The sequence below is a fragment of the Ambystoma mexicanum genome, chromosome 12, assembly GCF_040938575.1.
Source record: "Ambystoma mexicanum isolate Mex_15411 chromosome 12, UKY_AmexF1_1, whole genome shotgun sequence".
Lineage (NCBI taxonomy): Eukaryota > Metazoa > Chordata > Amphibia > Caudata > Ambystomatidae > Ambystoma > Ambystoma mexicanum.
In genome coordinates, this window is record NC_090936.1 from 548,668,641 (window position 1) to 548,691,799 (window position 23,159).

Below are 23,159 nucleotides of genomic sequence, written 5' to 3' on the forward strand. Positions count from 1 at the left end.
TGTGTTTCTCTTCACATTGTATTGCCATATTATCTGTGTTCCACAGCATGTGTTCTGGTTGTACCTAATAGTCTCTGAATCAATTAGAACCACTGCCATTGCTCTGGCCAGCCTTCCATACCATTGATTGCATATCAGCCTTGGCCCTGTCACTAATGTCAGAAGCCTTTCCCAAACTGCTAGACCACAGGGCCTAAACATGCATGTGGTTGCTTTTGTTCCCATGCAGATGGAACACGGCCTAGCAATTGAGACAAACTGAACCTTTTAGTGCCAGCACCAAAAGTCATTTGCTTATGGCTTGTCCCTTTCTCTAATCGCACAGGCATACTACAGAATCATGGCATGGAATTTTGTGCAGAGCAACGAAAGTGGAAATGTTTAATTCAAAGCTTTGCATCTACCACTTTTTGATTATACTACACTCTCCCCCTCCACAATTAAGTTTGTGTTACTACCAACCTTATCTTTTCACTTGTACTCAAGTAGTTAATGCAGCAGAATATATACTTTGAATGTAATTTGTAAGGTCCCCCAGTCAGTTGACGCACCTTCTGCAGACATCTGTGTTCAAGCAACGTTACCTGTCATTTATTGTTTGATATAGTTAACCATTTTATTAAGCATGATGTGAAAAACCAATATATTCCCACAAAAAACAAACATACTTTAAATTACAGAAACCAAAATTGTGATTTTATGTTTGAGAAAATAGTTGTAGGCAGCCTGCTTGAATAAGTGTGCTACCTCACTTAGAGGTGTGAATGGCCATCCATCTCCCCGGTTATTTGTACTTTTATGGCTGTGGGGCATAAATCATTGTCTAGGACAAGAAAACAAATCCTTGCAGTTTCTCCTCCAATTCAGCCTCTCAGAATGATGTCTCGGAGGTTGCTGCTGAATGTTTAGAGTGACATTCACCCCCTACTCCCTCGGTTACCAGGGGTGTATAACACCACTGACATGGCCTTCTTTCTAGGGGGGGGGGGCAGAGGCTGGCTCTGGGGGGCCTGACCCCCTGACCCTCCTGCTGGACCCGTGCCTGTTTGGCATTGTACTCCATGACAAAGACAACTGTAGGAAAAAATGGAATCACCTCAAGGCCAGGGTCCGCAGCCTGTTGTCCATCTACCAGCGGGAGATAGCTGCCACAGGGGGCAACACTGTGGAGCCACTCAACCTCATGACATGGGAGGAAAACGCAATCAGTATCCTCCACATGGAAGGCATTGAAGGTGTTGGGACGTGCCTGGACGTTTTCAATGCAAAGAACAGCTTCCATGACGAGACAAATGCACTTCTGTCAGTAAACAGGTTTATTTCATGCCTCCGATCGGGAGGGGCTAGTCAATTCCTTAGAGCTGAAAAAATAACCTACTTCTCCGAGCAAAACTAAATAGCAGCTTATGTACAGTTTACAAAAATACAAAAATAAGGGGGGTCCTGGGAATCCCTCTGTTGGACATTAGTCCCGGTTACAAGAGCCTTACCCAGAGTCTTTAGCTCACTATCTTTCACAGAGGAGCAATATCCAAAACATATCAGTCTTTTTCCTGCCCTGGGGCTGTCCAGCACCAAAATGTTAGGCAATTCTCCTCTGAACAAGAGTACCAACAACAACCCAAGACATGTGGTTTTCGGTCTGGTTGGACCTCATCAATAGGGTGGAGCTGTGCCTCTCTAAGCATAGTGAGCAAGGGGTCCATGTCTGGATTCCCCTAGTAACTTAGAGTGAGACACAAAGTTACTTAAATCATGCAAAAAATAGGGGGGGTGACCTCTGAGTCCCTCTGCCAGACATTAGTCCTGGTTACCAGAGCCTTACCCGGAGTCTTTAGCTGAGTATCTTTCACAGAAGAGAAATATCCAAAACATATCAGTCTTTGTCCTGCCCTGGGGCAGTCCAGCACTGAAAGGTTAGGCAATTCTCTGCTGAACAAGAATACCAACAGTAACCCCAGATACATGTTTCTGACTGGTTGGACCTCATCAGTAGGGTGGTGCTGTGCCTCTCTGAGCATAGTGAGCATGAAAGATTAAAAATATCAAGGCTTAATACCACATAATAGAAATATGCCAGTCACAAGGTCAAAGTTCCAATTGCATTTATTAGCAAGTGTCAACTTAGTTCTCAACACACCACAATGTGTGCAAGCAGACACCGTGAGATGAGAGACTACTGAACATTCCACAAGTACACATATTTATACAAATTCTTCACAGCCTTGGACACATCGTCTACCCCTCTTCATATAATACATAACCTGGGGTTCATGACCTAACTACATAACTAATTCATGTTTAAACATCATTGCATAGTTTGCTGTTTTCCATCAAACAATTCACATGTTTTCCAAATACAAGACACAAGGTAACATTCCTCATTTTACTCACTTATATTTGTATACCATTTGTTCTTGAGCTTAAAGTCAGTTGGTTCCAAGGAGAGAAAACAAGGATTTCTGCAGAAGAGTATGTTCAGCTATTCATTATTCTACTTGACTGTTTGAACAGGGAAGGCACTGTTTGGACAGATGGCATCTAAATTACTGATTAGTACAGCTTTTGTTTAGCTTCAAGGTTCTTCAGTGCAGGATAAACAATCCACCTTAGCAGCTTGAACATTCTTATCTAAGTTAACATCATAAAGCAGCACAAAGTTCATCTTGCTATGTTGAAGCCGAATACACAAGTTCTGAACATGGAACAGAAAGCAGGACGAGGTCAAAATGATGGACAACTCAAAATGGCGGCATAGTCCACCTGTTTCAGGTTCATTAAATGCGATATTACAGTGTGATGCAAATGTGCTTAGGCCAACATTTACTATCAGGCAGTATTATAGAAAATACATTTTCACAAGCAAGGGGTCCACGTCTGGATTCTCCTAGTAACTTAGGGTAAGACCCAAAGTTACTTAAATTATGCAGACAATAAGGGCAGGCTGGGGAGTCCCTCTGCCAGACATTAGTCCTGGCTACGCGAGCCTTACCCAGAGTCTTTAGCTCACTGTCTTTCATAGAGGCGAAATATCCAAAACATATAAGTCTTTGTCCTGCCCTGGGGCAGCCCGGCACCGAAATGTTAGACAATTCTCCTCTGGGTGACTGAAACCCATTAACTTCAGATGGTGATTGTACAGGGCTAGTTTTTCTTTGGAACAACAATATAATTCAAAACCAGCGGCATCTTTGTATTATTTTCCCATCATTACCTCACATAGCCTTACTTGTCATTACCATCTCAGACCATAAAATATTTATCCCACAACCTGCTCATCTCATTCATATGCCATAAAAACCCTGGGCCCGCATGTGGCTTACTAACTAACCCTTCCTTCACCTTGACATGCAGGAACCTTTGTGCCTTCAAGAAAAGTGACTATTATATCTACAACTGCTCGCCTCTGCGATATTATCACAGGCAGCCATATATGGCTTGCTCCTATCCCCCTTTGCCTTATAGGCCAGCCGAAAAAACCCTTCCCTGCAGACCAACACATTTTGTAACTTAGATGAACTTTTAAACTGAGTGAAAGAAGCTCCTCGCACATTCCACAATGTCTTCATATAGCATAATGTTTTTATATTTTAAGGCTTTATCAAACCCTCACATGTGCAATGCTCCAAATTCCTGCATCTACCCACATGAACTTCCTTTTATTCCCATGTGTGCAGAGCTTCCCGCTTCATTCCTCTAAGCGCTACAAATGGTACATCACGCAATACATTGTCCATTCTACTAATAGTGTTACTACCTACTGTAACTGTAATCTGTGAATACAAAATAACACCCCAATCATCTAGCTAAATTGAATCCCATGTTTTATGGCTAGATCACCTTTCAACTCTAGCACACTGGGGCCTAATAAACTTTGCGCAATGTAAATCTCTTTCCCTCATTGGGGCTTAAAATGTCTTCCCCAACGTTCACCCATTTAGTTAATATATTAACTATCAAAATATGTTTCTGTTCTTCAACAACCCTGTCTTTAGGAACCCACCTCTTATTGACCTCCACCATGTTCTTTGAATTGGGCGGTAGACAACCGACAGTACCAGGAGGCCCTGTCAACCCTAACTTGGTCTGTTTACCTATATGATTTGAGAAGCAAGTGCCCTACCTGTGAAGAGAGTGACTGACATAATAGTAGCTGTTTGTGGTGGCTTAGCAGAGCAGCATCTTAAAAGTATCTGGCAAGAAAAAATACACAAGAAGAAAACAAAAAGTGGCATCAAGATGTTTGCAGACAGGCTTAACCATAATGTAACCCGTGAAAACTTTGAATCAAGCCAAGTATCATCTTTGATCCCAGCCTCTTTTTGCATGACCTCACGTAGATTATTGTAAGCTCTATTGGTAGTCAATAAAGTTCCATTGTCCATATCATTTGCTGGCTGAAATGTGCAACAGGAAACGCCTATTTTTGACATTTCCCACCTTGCATTGTAGTAAGAAGGGCTAGAATATATCTATGTTGCAGCGTCATGAGTCGCACAGCTCTCATCTCCTTGCGTATAGCATTGAAAGCAGTCTCTGAATTATTGCCCAGTTGTATGAGTTCATAGTGGGTGAGCTGAAGCCATTTAGCATTAACAATGGTTTGGACCTCTGGAAGTCAAGAGAGAGGCAAAAACAATCTCTGTTATGCTGAATAGTCGAAAATGTTCTGGCATTCTTTTTAATGCCTCTGAAGATGTTGCTGACACAAAATTACTCCAAATCAATCGCCTGAAAAGTTAACAGTTCCATGTGTTAAGTTCAGATGTAATCATCAAAAGAGAGGACAAAGGGACCACACAAACGGCTTGGGTGGGCACGTTAGAAATAACCAGATGGGCTTCTGGACTACCAAGATCAGAGAGTCCTAAGTAGCCATGCTGCATATTCCCTTCCAGGCTGGTGGAAGTTGGAGGTACGCTAGGGTCCCACAGACCCATTAATTATCGGCGATGGCAGAAATCCCACCAGACAAATCCACAATTTGCAAAGTTTTAGTAGACTTTTTACTAGTCCTGACTGGTATAGTGCCATCACCACTGAAACATAAGAAAAAAAGTGTCATTAATTGGATCTTACCAGTTCTTTTTTGTTGTTTTCAGCCATGTCAACTTTTTTACATAATCCTTCCATACTTCTGAACATTCATTGCTGACGTTCTTCACCTGTTGTTCTGTACATTACTTCATTCCTCCCGCTTTACAACTCTTCACCCACTTTTCCCGTTCATTGTGTATCCTTCTTTTCTTTCCTTAAACATCCAGATTGATCAATTGGTATGGTAGTAGACTGGACTACTTGCCTTCGAAAAACGCCCCTTACTCTGCACAAAGATAGGTGTACCACGTATTGTACTATTTGTGGTGACACTTCATCAGGAAAAAATAATCTTGGGATGCCAGAAGCATGGGGAATGAGCGAACAGAAGGAGCATGGGTCAGCCGCCTTTTCCCTCAACATCCTCCCCACCCTCGTCATATGCCTAAACCACAGTTTCTCAGGAGCAAAGCAATGTCAGTTCACCATCTGGTCAAAACCCTCCACCTCATCTACAAATCCCTCTGGGCCCGTACCTCTTTTGGTTCAGGTTTTCAAAATTGCACAATTTTCAAACATACTAACCATATCTACATTATTATTCATTCTCACACCTAAAGAAGGAAACAAGGAAAACAATAACAAAACTAACATCCTATCCCTCATATTTATTGACTGACTTCTCCACTATCTGCACAGGAACTTAAAACTCTATTCATTCACTCTGTTGTTCTTGCCAAAATCAGCACAGATTTCTATGGGAATTCTATATTCTGTTGAATCTGCCCCGCTTGTGGTCTGATCTTGTGAAGGTGGAGAGTTGCAAGCCACTTTATGCACACTGCTCAAATGTATCCAATGTTTGTTTCCTTCCACCTTCATAGCGCTCGGGTCAAATAGACTACTTCATAGGGCCTGTTGGCAAACAAATGTTCTAATCAGCACTTGATATCCCAGGAAGATCTGGGGCTGTATTAGGCCCCTTGATTCTTGATCAATGCACTCCATTGCAGCCAGCTGCTAATGAGAATAAGCAACCTGTGATGATATAATCCTGGCAGGCCCTAACCTCCTCTCCTAGAATCACAGAGGACTTCAGAGCATGTGATGCTGTGTGTGTGGGTGAGAGTGGTGTGCATATCGTTCTCCCTATCGCTATTTCATTGATGGACAAATGGTGATCCTTCCCCCTACTGGTTTACGAAGATAAAACAGAGCCAGGGGAAGGCATTGCATGTAGTTCTTTTCAAGATCAAAATAGAGTTTTGACAATCTGGCTTTCAGCAAACCATTCATGCACTCCATGATTCCATTGGCTTGTGGGTGATACATCAAACACAACTTCTGCTTTATACCCAATAAAGAATTTATTTCTGTGAAAATCTCATTAAAAAAACAGCGAGTTCTATTATCAGACCTCAAAACTTTGCATATACTCTACCTTGGAAACACCTTCCTCACCAAAAATGTTTCCGCTGATTTAGCCTCAGGGTGTGCACAGGGTCCAGCCTCAATCCATCAGGAGAATGAACAAAGGACAATGATGAGAAAATGTACATTCCTGCACCTGTTTATCATGTCCACGTAATCAATGTGAAATTCGCTGAAGGGCCCCAATGGTCAGGGCAAAGTTCCTTTTAAAGTTTCCAATGTATTTCCAGGATTGAATTGGTGGCATGTCACAAAGTTAGATTCAAATGTACTCACCCGTTCTTGTAGGTTGGGAACAAACCAGTACTCCTGGAGGTCTGCTGCTATTTGTTGTCGAGACATGTGATATAACTGCTCTAGAGCCACAATAACTAACTCCAGAGGCATCACTACTTTACTTGTGAGCTCATGTCTCCACAACACATCTGTGGGTGAGAGGGCACTCCCTTGTTTCACCTACAGCTCCTTTACATTTGTTGGTGCTCTTTCTTGAATTCCTACAATTTGCATTAGGGGCACTTCAGTGTATGGGATTGATAACTGTACCGGTTGGGTCATGGTTTCTGGATCTGTGAATGGCAAATATGCTGCCTCCTTTGCCGCTCTGTCAGGCGCAGAATTCCCAAGCGCAATTAGGTCAGTATTGTTAGTATGCACAGTGAACTTAACAACTGATATTTCTACTTGTAATGTTAATGCATATATTAATCTAGATAATAGCGCAGCATGCTGGACTGGGAACACATCCAATCTCCTGAACCCTCTTCTCTGCCATCTTGACAACCCTGAATGCACCGTTGATGTGACGTACGCTGAGTCAGAGTACATATATACTGCCTTCTCCCTACTGATCTCAAGCACCTCTATGAGTGCTACCAATTCCACTGCTTGCACAGAAAAATGCTAATGCATCTCTTTTTTGCTCTGGATTGGTACACATCATCCAGCAAGCCCACAACTGCCATTCATGTCTGCTTTTCACCAGTGTCCTGGTCGATTGTCAATGAACCATCAACAAAGAGCACTTCCCCTCCCTCTAATGCATATTCCTTAACATTCACACTCATCTCCTACTCCCTCATAGGTTGCAGTCATGTCAAATGTTCCCAAGTTTCACTGGTTTAGCTGAGAATGTTGCAGGGTTGACTGTATGAAACCTCACTAGATGTTGTGAGGGGTCATACATGTAAAAAATGACACAAAGTTGTCATGTTTCTGGTTACAGAATTGTATTTGAATGAAAATCGGTTGGGAAAAATGCCTCTCTTACCCTATTCTAAAGAGCGGTTTCCCTACCTAAAAACTAGAAAAAATAAGGATCTATTTGTGCCAGGATGTGAATAACTCAAAAGCTGTCCTCATGTCCAAAATGTCCTATCCTGACCCCACACTACAAACAAAACAATAACATTTGAAAGGAAATGTCTTCAAACTGATATTGGCAAAAGAAGTGTTCACAACTAAAAATTATAATAGCTCCAACAAAAATCTTCTCCAAGGGGAAATACCTTGTGCCCAGAGGATGGTTCCCTTCTCTTGGATTCTGAAATTGGATGGCAATGTCTTTTTTACTAACAGTTCTTTCGTGTCTCTCCTTGATTCACAATGTTCCTGTTAGGCAACAAGTTCTGCAACAGTCTTTCTTTAACACCAGTGTCTGATTTGTCTAGGCCTGACACATACTGCACAAACAGCACCCTGATGAAAGACAAGGTGGCTCCTCTCACAGCAACTGGGCATGTCCGTAAAGCAGTGAAAAGGGCCAAGATCTTGGATCAAGACCTAAAAGCAACTATCTATAATGCCTTTCAGAGTAGTCTTATGGGAATGTGCATTCTTGAAACTATGAGGGAAAAGTTTCTAACATAGTTTGGTTTACTTACTGTTAACCTCCACCCATATGTAACTAGTAAGGCTTGGGAGGTACAGAAAACATTCTACATAGAGCTACTTCGAATGACACAGAATGCTGTCAAGCCAACTGTCAGATTATGGCCACTCTTACAGTGGGTACCTGTGTGGAGAGGGTGGTCTTATGTTCCAAGAGACACTTTTATAAAAAGCTAATGACACAGAAAAAGGCAGCTTTTGTCACCTTGCAATGGAAGCTGCTTAGCAAGACGCATGTGGAAGGTGGTACAGGGGCCTTCTGTAAGCAATTCTCAGGGGAAGATATTAATGGGAAAATATCTCTTCAATGTTTTATCCTGGCAAGTGATTGGGAACAGCATTTTCCTAATCTTTATAGTTATTGTGGTGTTGATTTCCCGATTAGAACTCCCCTGCCCACTATTATTGCTGAAAGACCACTGTTGAAGAATGCATTTTGTATTAGCTCTGCAGAAATGTATACAGCACTTATCTCAAACGTCTGGCAAAGCTGCTGGCTCTGATTCTGTTCCATGTGACCTGTTTAAAGATGAGGCTGCCATTTGGGTTTTTGTACTGTGTAAACATTGTAATGCAGTTATTGACCTCAACACAGTTCCCCATACTTGGCAGCAAGCAGTTATTGTCCCAATTTATAAGAAAGGGGCAGGGATTTGCAAGCAAATTACCATCCTATTTTGCTCCTCGATTCAACAGGGAAGATCTTTGTCAAGATAATTCTGTTCCATCTTCAAATCTGGGCTGATAAGAATAAAATAATTGGTGGTCTACATGCAGGCTTTCAGAAGCACAAAAGTAGCATAGATCAAGGTTTTAGATAATTCCTATTGATCTAAAAGAATACAGTGCGTAAGTGTATGAATTTATATGCAATTTTCGTCGACCTGAAGACCGGTTTTGATTCGATCTCAAGAAACAAATTGTGGCAGGTTCTTCAACAAAGAAGGGCCCGCTCATCTGATTACCGTGATCCAGGAGCTGTATAGCAACTATAGGGCGTGAGACAGGGCTGCGCACTTGCTCCCTTATTGTTGATGCTGTTTTGCTATCCATCACGCCTCAAGGGTTGAAGTCCAGCCTAGCTACATTATTGAATAATAAATGTGCTGACCTTGACTGAAATTTAAATGTCAGTTAAACTGAAGTCTTGAGGCCTGATTCACAGAAATGTTTATAATGGTGCAACCCAATTGGAAAATGCTCTTTGAATCAGGCCCTTGATGTTTTTAGCCTAGATTTTCTAAACAGTGTAGACTAAATATTATTGTGGAAGGACATCCTCTAGAACAGGTCAAAGTTTAGGACTAGTTGAGCACTCGCTTTAACGGAAATGGGATATGGTCATCACTGCTTGAAAAGTCATGCTCTACACTGGGGAAATATGCTGGAGCCACATTATATTTTTGCTAATAGACATGGGAGAGGGGCAGTCCACCCAGCTGTTGAGTTGTATCGTAAACAGGCTGTCCCAGCAGCTCTCTGTGGCTCAGAATTATAGGGTAATTCCACTACTCTCACTTTTACCCGGGTGAAAAACAAATTTGTGAAACAACTGCTACAGCTCCCCAGCTAAAATCCCAATGCTCTTACTCACCTGGAACGTGATTTGCGCCCAATCAGTGACATGCCATTTTCCCCCCCAACGCTGTATTGGGTGAAACGATGGAGCTCAAAAGTTTTGGAAAAATACTCTTAGATGCCCGGAAACATCTCTTGGGTCTTGAAGGGGGGGCAAATACATCCCCTGCGTGGCTCACGTGAAATTATTTTTGCACCATCCCAATTAACCTAGCTAGTGGGAACAGCCGCAAAACATAGACAAGGCCGACTATCCTACAATAAAAAAGACTGCCATTGTCCTGTCAAGGAAAAAGATGATTGAAAACAAAAGTAGATTACACTGTGGCCCAGGGTATCTCTGTGCTAAACCAGAATTTGATCTTGAATGTTTTTTCAATAACTTATTTCCAGCGTTAGCAAGATCAATTTTTGCAAGATTGCGGTTTGGGACCTTGCCAATTGCCACTCTGACTAGCTGCTGGGCCAGAGGAGGCTCAATGGTTTGTCCCCTATGTGACATGGGAGCCGAGACGGTGTCCCATTTTTTGTTCATATGTACGGCCACAAAGCCACTTAGGGTGAGATATTTACACCCCTTTCTTAGGGTATCTGGCATTAGCTTAACTATTGAGGCTCTAGATCTATGTATGATCTCCACACTGGATTTACAGAAGATTTTGTTTATTCTTCTCCCTCTTTTCATGCATTTAATTGGGAACTTTTTCTATATTTCATTAATTACGATTATTATGTATTAATTGTTTTGTATCATGTATGTTTTTTATCTTTGTGACTTTTATGGCATTTTATCAGAATAACGTTTTGATTGATTAATGTCCTTTATCTAGCATACACTATCATTTAGTATTTCTTGTAGCTTTGCAACTCACCTGGTAAACTCCCCTGCCGGGACTACTCTAGTGATTTCACTTGCCTGGTACTCTCCTGAAAGGACTTCTCTTGTGTTTCAGTTGCCTGCTATCCTTCTCTGGCCAGGACTCTTTATGTGTTTCAATGGCCTGGTATCCATCCCTTGCCAGATCTTCTCTTGTGTTTCAATTGTCTGGTATCATTCTCTTGCCAGGCCTTCTTATGGGTTTCACAGTTCCTCTTTATCACCAAAACTGCATATACCATTCTTGGCTCGGTATATCTTTCTGCGGTATTGTTTATTTGTGGTTTTTTTTATTTATTTTTATTTATTTACTTAAAACGCTTCTGTGGCATGGCTCTGTCACTCGCTTCCCTCTCCGGATGGTGCCAACGTTCTTCCGGCTTCACACACCTGCTTCCCTTAGAGTCCCGGCATGGAGAACTCTGCCTCTTCATGCTGCTGAGCACCCAGGAACTCTTGTGCGGCTCCCAGCATCTTCACAGCATGTCCTGCTCTCGCAGTGCTTTTCTCCTTCTGTCTCAGAGGACTCCTCTCCACTGCTACACTGGTACGTGTTTCCTACACTCGAAAGCCTCTGCATAGGAACCAACATCTTCTCCTGCACTGCCATACTTAGTAGTGCAGTTGCCATCTTTAAATGTCCCACGCACAGGTAAATCTGTAGAACAACTAGTCTTCACATTGAGCTTTGGGTTCCTTTTACCTTGTACTAACCCCTTCAACCTCCTCATTTCAGTACTTCAGGGATTATGGGAGTTGGAGTCCATGTCCATAGATGTCATTAGATAGTTTTTCTTACATGAGAGAACATTGTCACAAAAAGGTTTATCAGAAGCAAAAAGGGTTTTGTTGGAGCTTTGTGTGTCTAGGTCAAAGATGGGGGTTTGATCTAAGGAAAATTGGGAAGAGGTTTCTTTGCTTCCTCTGCAACAAACAGCTGACAATAGGCCATTACGGTTTTGGGGGAGTGCTGCATCTCGTCCAATGAAGTCATGACATCTCCCAGTAGTTGTCTCCTTCCATGTGATCCTTCCTCATATAGCTGCCTACAGGGTCAGGACTCCATTGTATTGAACGCATTGTATAGAGGCATTTATTAATATGATTATTATTATTATTATTCTTGTATTTATTGAGCACATACCTAGGTCCGAGAAGCAACAGAGTGCTTTTAAGATGTATACAACAGTACACATATACAGCAGAGGTAGGATACAGAAGGATACAGAGGGGCACAGAGAAGAAGTGCAGCTGTACAGGGTAGCGGCGAGGAGAGGGGCAGAAACAGTCTAGCAAATCAGGTGGCGTGGGGGGATGTGATGGCTTAGTTGGTGAGTTAAAACTCGAACCAGCATAGGAAAAGGTTGATGATCCCCATGCGACGATATAGGGTGGTCTGCTGTGTCAAAAGTGGCTGAGAGTTTGAGTAGAACCAGTAGGTAGGAGTGGCCATCGTCAAGGTTGTTGGGGGCATTGTCAACCACCTGTATGATTGCTGTCTCTGTCGTGCATATGGGTCTGAACCTGGATTGCTAGGTTTGGAGGAGATTGCTGGTGTTGATGTGTTGCTGCAGTTGCGGGCTACCGCTTCCTCGAAGATCTTACCTAGGAAGGTAAGATAGGTGATGGGGCGATAGTTACCTATGTTATCAGAACCAGAGTTGGTTTATTTAATAGAAGGAGGATTTGTCCTGTTTTTAGGGTTCATGGGAAGGTGCCCTGAGTTAGGACCTGTTGATAATCTCTAGGTAGGAAAGGAGAACTTCTGCAGGGAGGCCGATATGCCAAAATGAAACATTCTTGTTGAGAAATGTCATGAATCAATGTGCCAAAGATAGCAATAACAGTGCATGATATTATGAAGTGTGCACAAAACTAACCACAAATCACCAAAAATATGTGATGAAACAAAAAGGATTGTAAAGGGTATGGGAAGGGAAGGATTATAAGGCAAAGGAAACAAACAATAGAAATCTCTGTGTATATGCAATGGCAAAAATGTATGGAGAATAAGATTATATGTGCTATAAAAATTCGAGCGCATTCTTATCGGAACAAACTGATGCTAACATCGGAAAAACTTGCTCATTACATCTTACTGTGATAATGCAAAATGGTAAAAATTGAAAGCGTCTCCAACAGCGCTGTGACAATAGGAAAACAGTTGAGCTGTGTCTTATCGATACAAAGTTTAACAAGCTGATGGAGTCTGCGGCAGAAATGCTGTGTTTTAATATTGTATGCACAAATTATATGACCTGAGGTAAGGGCTTAGCTAAACTAGTGAGGATCCCCTAGGCCAGAATAACTGGTCCTAGTGCTCTATCTGGTGTTGAATGCCATATATCCTTTCTGTAATTCTGCCAATGACATTTAGGAGGAAGCAAAGCTGGCTACATTGTGCTATGCCAATGCTCATATAATTACACCAATGAAACGTAAAATGAGCGGATGAGAGCGTGTGGGTAGCCCATGTGGGTAGCCCATGTTCTTTTAGAATATTCATGCAATATGTGTCCTGGCCTCTCTCTAATGGTGGCCACCATCTACAGGCCACCTGGCTAGGTGTCACTCTTCCTCTAAGCGTTCTATGACTTCTCCTCTTCTCTCCTTGCCTCTGCCTCTCAACCTTTCCTCCTCAGAGAACTCAACATCCACCTGGATGCTTCTAATCCCTCCTTTTGGCTCTTCCACAACCTCTGCAGGGTGTGTCGGGTCAGAGGGTAGAATGGACAGTGAGAGGGTGACACACACTGACGTACACACCTTGGATGTTTTAATCTCAGATACCCCCTTTCTAACCCTCTGATCACTCTGCTCTCTTGCCATCCTTGTCACCTAACTTCTCGGTCATTTTGCCTAGACGCGTGTGTCAGTGGATGCCTTTGCTGCTAATTTCTCTGCTCCTACTACGCCTGTGGCTGACTCACACTCTGACACAGCCCTCTTGAACCTGCATCTTTCTATCTCCAACAATCTGGACGTCTTTGCCCTGTCATGAGAATCCGTCTGAAGCCTACCTTTAAGTGCAACTCTTGGAATGACTCTGACCTCGCTGCCCAGAAATGTAAGTGCAAGGTGGCTGAGAGGAAGTTGTAAGTGATTTCTCTCCGGCACTCACCTAAGTCAACGCCTAGCATGTAATGCCCAACTGAAATCCTTATTTATTGTTGTCTAAAAGTTATTTTATTCTGAACGATGTACCACTCATATCACGCTCCTCTCCTGGAACCCCCCCCCCCCCGGTCACACTGAACCAGGAATCAGGCTGGTTTGCAAAGTTAAAATATTTATTTATGTATTCAGATGACATGCAAGAATCCGACCCTTTTGTTCTTCTATTAAGGCCTTACTGGTCTCTATTAATTGTTCCTGCATGGCTACCTGTCTATGGAGCCTGTCATTTTCATCACAGAGAGCCTCATTGTCTCTCTGTGCTTCCTGCCTGTTTTGGAATTATTGGGGCAATTTTTGCTGCAGGAGACTCACCTCCTGAGGTCTGTCCTTACTGGCCTGGTTATTCTTTGACAGAGCATCTTCCACCCTCCTGGTGTGCTCTAACAGCTTTTCATAGTCCATTTTGATTTCACCCAGTCCCTGAAGTGGCAGGTGATACTCTTCCACCTTGGTTTTTAAATAGTTGACTTCTTGGCCTAAGGTGTCCCTTTCCTGAATTAGAGTACCCCTCTGTTCAGCCAGGTTGTCCCTTTGTTTTTTTTTATGCACCAGCTTTCTGGCGCTCTTCATCAAATTCTGTTTGGGATTCAAGGACTTTGAGAATGTATTTATTATTTTCCTCTTTTAAGGAGTCTAGGCAGTTTTGCAGGGGGACTATCTGCTCTACACAGACTCTATTATAGTTCAATTGCTGCTCCAGATTTTGTTGGCTCTATAGTAGAGAATCCAACCTTTCTTGGCACTATTTTTGCAGTGTCAGTAATTTGGTATCCTGCTCTAACTTCTCTTGCTGCAAGAGATCCAGATCTTCCTTTACTTTTGTCAGGTACTGTCTGGTCTCTCTCTCTGAATCTTGGCTCTTTTGTAGCCTTTGCTCTGCAGAGCCCAGATCAGTTGGGGCCTTCTCTAGGGATTGTACTTGCCTTTTTGCCATATCTAGGTTTTCGGCATATTTCTCCTGTATTACTCCAATGTGGAGGTACAGGCACACTGCTATTTTGGCAATTTTACATTCCTCTTCTTTTACCCTTGGGGCCATATACAGGTCACTAAGTGCCTGGTGTGATGGACCCTGGTCCTACCATGTATCTAATTCTATGGCAGTGATTTGTTTTTTGATTTCCTGCAGCCAAACATTCTCATCCTGTTCAACCCATTCACCCCTGACACACAATTTGTGCAGTAGGTGTTATTTTGCCATATTAATTTCCAATTGGGTCGCCATTCCGGAAATATTAATTTCCTTCTGACTTATATCAGGGTTATTTTTACCTTTGCAAAACAGGCCCAACTCCTTTGAGTGTTTCTAATGAAGGGTGTTTTTACAGTGTAGCACAGTGTGGTAGCCCAACAAGGTGTATGTACCCCGTCAGTTAGCACGCTGTGTTAGACTGTCACAATTGGTATGTCTAATTCAGGATCCCAGACGAGTCCCCAATCTGTAAGTGATTTCAATCTGGCACTCACTTAAGTCAACGCCTAGCGTGTAATGCACAACTGAAATCCTTATTTATTGTTGTCTAAAAGTTATTTTATTCTGAACGATGTACCACTCATATCACACCCCTCTCCTGGAACCCCCCTGGTTATACTGAACCAGGAATCAGGCTGGTTTGCAAAGTTAAAATATTAATTTATGTATTTACAATTCAATCACACTACGTTTTAATGGGTACACAATGATCACCAATGGGGTGATGTAACACTAAATAATCTCTTTAATACACACAGAGTAATAGTGAGCAAAACAATTCAGCACAGAAATAATAGTTTTGTGTGTGTTCAGACCAAAAAGCAGTGTGGTTACTAGTTCCCCCTGCACATCCCTCAACACCCCAATATGCAATGTAAAGAGATAAGAGGACAGAGAGCAGGTATTCAGGAATGGCAGAATTAAAACAAAATATCAATCCTAATTTCCCCCCAGCAACACAAGAGAAAAAAACGGAATTGATTGGCAAGCTGTCAAAATGGTTTTAAAGTTATCTTGGGAATGGATTGGGTAAAAACACTAAATATGGCGTAAATTGCTGAAATTGTTTAAATTCTTATTGGAGCCGCTTTAGATAGTTACACACAAACACTAGAAATGATTTGATACTAAGGAACAATGTGAAATTAAGGTTGGAAGCAATCAAAAGCTGTTTTACACGTTTCAGAATTTCCCTAAATGAAAATTTGCGGCAAACATTTCAGTGCGCGGTAATCGTGATTATGGGAGAACCGTATGGATTTGGGATGTGGTTTTAGATGCAAATTAAATCTGTGGATGTTAGCTACAAGCAGAAGTTGAAATTGAAGAAATTATGGATGTTTTAATGGAGGTCTTTTTTCGAGTAAGGTGCAAGAATAGAAAAACAGGAATGTGCTTTTCAATGACAAATGGATTTCTTACACTAGAGGATGACTATGAAGAAATAAATAACACACAGAAGCACAGCCACTTGATCAGGGTGACTGCCTGCCAAGGAGCTTGCCTTCTTCAGATGAAAAATATCAGCGCAAAGATAGTTTTAACAATACTAGTACAGGAGGAAGATAGGAGGTATAGGATAGAGAGTTCAGGCAATTCAAAAATATTTCTAACAATGCAGGTTCTGAAGACAAGATAGGATGGATTTAAGGTAAGGATTGACTATGGACAGTACAGAAGCTAGTGACACAGTTCTATCTGTGGATACTCACTAGATATGTTTCAAACAGAATGGTCAGGGATTCTGGTCAGGGATTCTGGTCAGGACAGACTGCTGGGCACATCGGATTGGCAGCATCAAGGCAATCTGGACAGCGCACGGCACAACTGGATTGGATCTTTTGGTTCTGATGATAATTCTTTTAGCAGGCAAGCAGTACAGCACAGCCCGGCTGTATATATTTTGATGCTCCCCTTTGGTGGTGAAATTCTGGATCTGGAATTTAAGGCCTAGCTGAGAATGGTTCAGCTATGTAATGTGCCTTTCTGCTTTGCCAAGTTTCTGGAGTGTGGAGCAAGGAAGATGGATAGTTCTGCTTCAGGGTGCTCCGCCAGCATTCGGTTAGTGGGTGAATCTGTCTGTGTTTTCAGTGCTAAACTGTCTCTATTTATGCTTATGATAAAGGGGTGTGTGTGCTGGTTTATCCTAAGCGCGCCCCTTTGCCAGGGATTGGTCAGGGTCTCCTCTCTGCCTTGATAGGAGGAGAAAAACAGGGTGCCATCTTGATGATGTGGGTTTATGAGGCCTAGAGTCCACCCCTAGCATCTTGAACACAAAATATACTTTTGGTACAATACATATTTCCATGTGTGCAACCTCTATACAATCATATATACAGATTACATATTTTGTGTAGCAGATACTCCTCCAAACCCCGCCGCTGTAAGATTGTGTGTCTGCTTTTTACAGAATTTTGCCCTTTTTATCCGGAACACAATGTCCAATTCAGGAGCACATTTCTACAAATGTGCGCATTTAACATGGGCATAAGTGTATGAAGTTTCATGCTTCTATCAAAAATACATTTTGTGCAATTTCACATTTTCCGTTGTTTCTTCCTAAAACATATCAGAGAGTTCTGGCACCTTTTAAAATGTGCAGCCATTATTTACATTAACAATGCTGTTATTTTCTTGTTTTTTACAATTTTACACAGTAAGTTATCAGTCTTTTTAAAATGTGTCTTTTGTTCTTGTTAAGCAACACATGGTTGTTTGTCTCCGCCTCCTTCTGTCTCTCTGCAGTTCAGAAGCAGTCTCCTCCCAGTTCCTCCTGAGCAGAGGCCATTTACGATCGTTCACACTTGGCATTCCTTTGAGCTGGAGGAAGTCCATTGTCTCCTCCCCCCTGCAGAACACATTCTTCTCGCACCCTATAATCATCACTTAGGTGTGATTTAATATTGGAGGGAAGCAGAAGGGAGAGGTCTTGCCTCTGTGGGGGAAGCTGTTATACTGGTTTTAGTCAGGCTTGAATTTAAATGTAATTTATGTTGCATTTCTCCTTTGCTTAAAACCAACTTGTAATTTCAAAGCAGGCAGCTATAACGCTTATTCCTGATTCTAAACCATGGGATTAAACAGTTACAACATAGGTTACTCTCAGTAACAGGCCACTTAGTTTTCAAACATTTGATTGCAGTTTGTACAAGTTTACAGTTTATCATGCAGACTTCTGACAGCTCTCATTCAGGCGGCCGAGGGTACTGCGCCCAGATTTTGACAGATTCCACGGGCAGGCAACTTTGGCTGTTGATGTTTCTTTGATACTTTCAGCTTTTCAGAACATTGTATGTTCACCATGATTTCTTATACTAAGTGAGTTGTAGCACCCAGCAAGAATTCTGGATGTTTGAGGGTGTTTTGTACCGGCATTCTGCAATCAAGAAAAAGGGATTTAAAGCAAGATTTTGGATTTCTTTTAGCAGAGCACTGCTTTTCCCTCTGTACTCCATTTTACTTGTTGTGAAGCTCAGTGACATATTTCAGGAGTGATCTCTCTGTTCACCACTGACAACATGCATGGTAAATTGGGCCACCATCTTTTTGTGCTTTGCACAGTGCGATTTTCAGTGGTTTTGGTGTGCACCAGGGTTTTGCGGCCATTTTGATGTTTCTGGAACCATCAGGACACAGTGATGCTGCATGGCAGAGCAAAAGTGGGTCAAGACATCCCACAAAGTGTAGGGCTTCAGGGGCATCCTCTGACAAACTGGCCTGCTGCCTATAATACAGACTCTCTGTTCTGTCCAAGAAGAGAGCCCACATCTAAGCCCACATCTCTCTGGCATCTAAGAACTCAGCTGAACTCTTTAAAAACTGCAAGGAGCCGGGGGCGCTGTTGAGCAGCCGTCAAGATGGCTGCCTAGCTCTTGAGCTCCGTGCACAGCCGCTCTTCATCCGATGACATCTGCGGGATAATGCAGTGCTGCGCCTACCCGACCAACCCACTGGCATCCTTATAGCTGTGGCTACGTGTCGCTGTGATCCCGGCTCGGATCGGACCCTGGGAACCGGAGATCTACTCTGCAAGATCCTCGAGGCCTTCCTTCCCTGGCTTCCGCCACCACACTACGTCCTCCCCTGCCGCATCCCTCCACTGGCCCGCCTGCTGAGACACACATCGCGGTGCCCTGTGATCTGCGCCAGGAGCGCCGCGGACTGGGTCGCACCCTTCGCCGGACCAGCGGCCGCTGTTCGGGCCGTGCCTTCCGCCGGCCATCCTGGACCTTCTCCCCGTTTTGGGGCTGGGGCCCTCGGGCCTCGCTTAGCCCGGTCTGCCCGGCCGGGGGGCCCGGTACTGGGGGGCCCTTAGCTGTCCCTCCTCCGCGCTGCTCGACACTTGGACGGTGCGCCCCTCCTGGAGGAGCTGCCCCCACCGCTGGGCTTGGCTGCGGCGTTCGGCTGGGGCCCCGCTGGTCTGACATTTGCGGCCTGGTTGCGCCCTACGACCTCCGCTCTGCACCGTCGCCGAGACCGGATCTACCCCCGGCGACACCCGAAGACCTGAGGAGCTACACCTACTCCCTGACTGGACACTTGCGGGCTGCATACCAGGTGAGGAGCTGCTGGGGCTGCGGCGCGCCGGAGCCCCCGTATCCGCTACAGGCCATCCTCGACCTGGGCCTCTGTCCCCGCGCCGGCGGCCCCGGCTAGCTCCCGCGCCACTCTGGTTGGTCTCTGGGCCCGTATCCCTGCATCCCGGCGGACCCGGATCGGCCCGCTGCCGCCACCCTCCGGCCGCGGCGACCCCCGGATTAATACTGAGGCCCACACTTTGGCGCGGCTCGGCTTCCCTGCTGGTCATCACCTCCACGGCCCCATCCAATACCCGCATAAGCACTAAGGCCCACACTCCTTCGGTTGGTACTCTCTATGGTGCTCACTCGGGGTCTGTTCTGGACACCATCATCACCCTCCAGGGCGGTTGGATCGCGCCCTCCCTGCTGCTACTCTATACTTTCCTGATGCCACAGCCCCTACCGCCTCTGCCAGGATCTGTTTGAATCGGCGGGCTGGACCACTGTCATTTGCCCTGAACCTCTCCTGCATCTCCCCACACGAGTCTTCACTTTGGCCGCTCAGGGCCCCGCCACATCATTCACGATGTCCAACAGATCGAGGAATAACAATAAAACCGGGGCCATGGACAAATTCGCTAAAGCCGCCCTGAGACCTGACTCGGCCCACGCACCATGCGACCCAGCTGACGAACCGCCATGCGCCGAGGCACCCACTACTGACCTCACAGCGATAATGGAGTCCATGGCTAGAAACTTTGCAGCCTTTCATGAAAAGCTCGATGACATTAATGCCAATGTAGCCTCACTAAGAGCCAAACTGGATCAGCAGGGGGCTCGAATCACGGAGACCGAAAACAGGATTGGAACCAATGAAGATAATATATCTACACTCCAGGGCACGGTGTCCACTCTGGTCTCGGATATGAAGGCGGTTATAGCCAAATGTGATGACCTCGAATCTAGGTCGCGCAGAAACAATATACGCATCGTTGGTGTCCCTGAAAATGCGCTGAAGGGTCGACTGGAATTGGCGGTCGAGAATCTCTTGAGGGAACTACTGGGTAACCCGGACATGTCTCCTTTCTTTACCATTGAGAGGGCCCATAGGGCGCTGTCACCCCGGCCTAAACCCGGTGACTTTCCGAGACCCATCATTGCCAAGGTTCTGAGCTTCAAAGACCGCAACCTAATTCTCCGCCTCGCACGGGAAAAAGGCGAGTTACGATTTGACTCGCAGGTCATCAGGATTTTCCCCGACTTTTCCACCGGAGTTCAGCAGGAACGTCGCCAGTTCCTTGGAGTGAAGAAACTCCTCAGGGAAAGGAACATCCCCTATGCCATCCTCTTCCCTGCACGCTTGAAGTTTACCTTCAACGACAAACTATACTTTTTTACAGTGCCTTCTGAGGCGGTTAAATTCATCGAGGCACATGTTCCGCTCCATCCTCCGGCTGATGACAATATGAATAATGAGTGAATTCTATGATTGCCTTGCGATGCCTCAATACTACGCTAATGTGTGGATTGAGTCCTGCCACTCTCAGTTCATATACATGAGTGATCACACCTTTGTACTCATTTGTATACAATGCTTTCCTATGTGGGCTTAATTATTGCTCCTTGAGGAGCAACTGTCACCCCGTCCAAGTTATTCTCCCACACTTACTCCTGCTGCTTTCTAACATGCACAGCTCCCGTGGTCTGGTTGCAACCGCTGCCCTCTATTCACGACCACTAGGACATGGTTTCTCTCATAGCTCCGCCTGGGCTGGGTTGCTGGATCTCCGTGATGTGTGTGTTGCTCCCTGCGCTCCATGGGGTGGGATTGGGGTATCCACGTATTGCCCGCTAACAATGTTCGTTTTGTAACGGAACCAATTGGTTCCTAGCGTGCTTCCGCACGGCAACGGCGCACCCCACTGCGATTGCACTGGTTTTGTATATGCCCCTATTGTGGGTCAGCCCCTGTTGGGCTTTTGGGCAGTCTGGGCCATGTTGGGGTCGGCCCGGCCCTGCACAGTTGAGGGTGGGTGTTGTTTACACTGCTGTAGTTGGGTCAGCGGTGAGGGTGGGGGTGGGAATGGGGTATTTGGAAAAAACGGCATACTAAGGCTCACGGCACGCACACTGGCAAAACATAAGTGCACTCCCGACCTCAACCCTGATAGTGCGCACTGCTGCTATACCTGGGATGTTCATTGATGTGGGTATACCGGGATTAGAGATCCGCCACTGACATGTCTACCGTCATAATGTCCTGGAACATTCGCGGATTAAGCAATCACACCAAGGCCTGCAAGATCATGGCCTTTGCTAATAGACATGGCTGTAAGATACTACTCCTACAAGAGACACACTCCAATGCCCACATTCCGGGCACCATGGCCCCGTCGTGGGGTCCCAATAGATTCTTTACTTCCTACTCCTCCCAGTCCAGGGGAGTCCTCACAATGATCCATAAATCGATCAAATTCATCCTGCACAAAAGTTACGTGTGTCCCGAGGGTCGTTATGTCATACTACACTGCACGATGGTGAATAGAGAATACCTACTTGTTAACACTTACTGCCCCAACGTTGACTCCCCTGAGTTCTTCGATGCGGTAACTGCCATACTGTTGGGCTACGTGGGGGTCCAGATTGTATGGGGGGGTGACCTAAACCTTATTCTTGACACTGTCCTGGACAGGACTGGCACGTCCTCTCGAGCCCTAACCAGTGTCGCACGCAGGTTGCGTGGCCATATGCAGACGCTCAATGTCTGCGACGCCTGGAGGACAGTACACCCCTTGTCCCGGGAGTATAATTATTACTCATCTGTCCACGACAGTTCGTCTCGTATAGACCTGTTCTTAGTGTCCAGTGAAACCATGGGAGGGGTCCTGGATTCTCCCCCGCACTCTGTCTGACCACGCTCCAATCACACTTTCTGTGAGGCTGGGTATACCCACCCCGACACTGAGCACTTGGCGTTTCAAATCTGAGGCCCTCAGGGACATTGTCTTTAGGGCTGATATCCTTGCAGACATTATATCCTTCTTTGACCACAACTCTCTCCAGGACACCTCAGCCGCGGTTCGGTGGGAGGCCTTTAAGGTATACATTAGGGGGATGTCCATCTCGCGGGAAGCCGGGGTACTGAAAGCTATCTGAGCCAGCCTTGATCGCTCTGAAGCTAAATTGAAACAGTTGGAGCAGCAATGCTCCACTGGCGCCGATCCCGCCTTACTTCTCAAAATCAGCGAGGAATTGCAGGCGTACAATGCGCTCGCTACCAATGAAGTCCAGTACTTCAGCCGCCCACAGGCTGCCAGGAAATATGGCGAGGGTGACAGACCGGGGAAGACATTGGCAGGAGTGGTGAGGGGGGAATTTGGCCGAGCTCAGATCACCTCCATCAAAGACGCATCTGGCAATGCACAGTGGGCTGACCAACAGATTTTGGAGATATTTACCGAGTTCTACAGGTCCCTCTACTCCCAGCCTCCTGAACACTCCGAACGACACATGCGCGAGCTGCTTGCTCAGATCCCCACCACCGAAATTTCCCCTGCTGCCCGCGACCAGCTGGACTCCCCGGTAACGCTGGACGAAATAGTAACCTCCATCTCTAACCTGCCCAAAGGCAAGGCGCCGGGACCAGACGGCCTCACGGCTGAGTTTTATCAAGAAC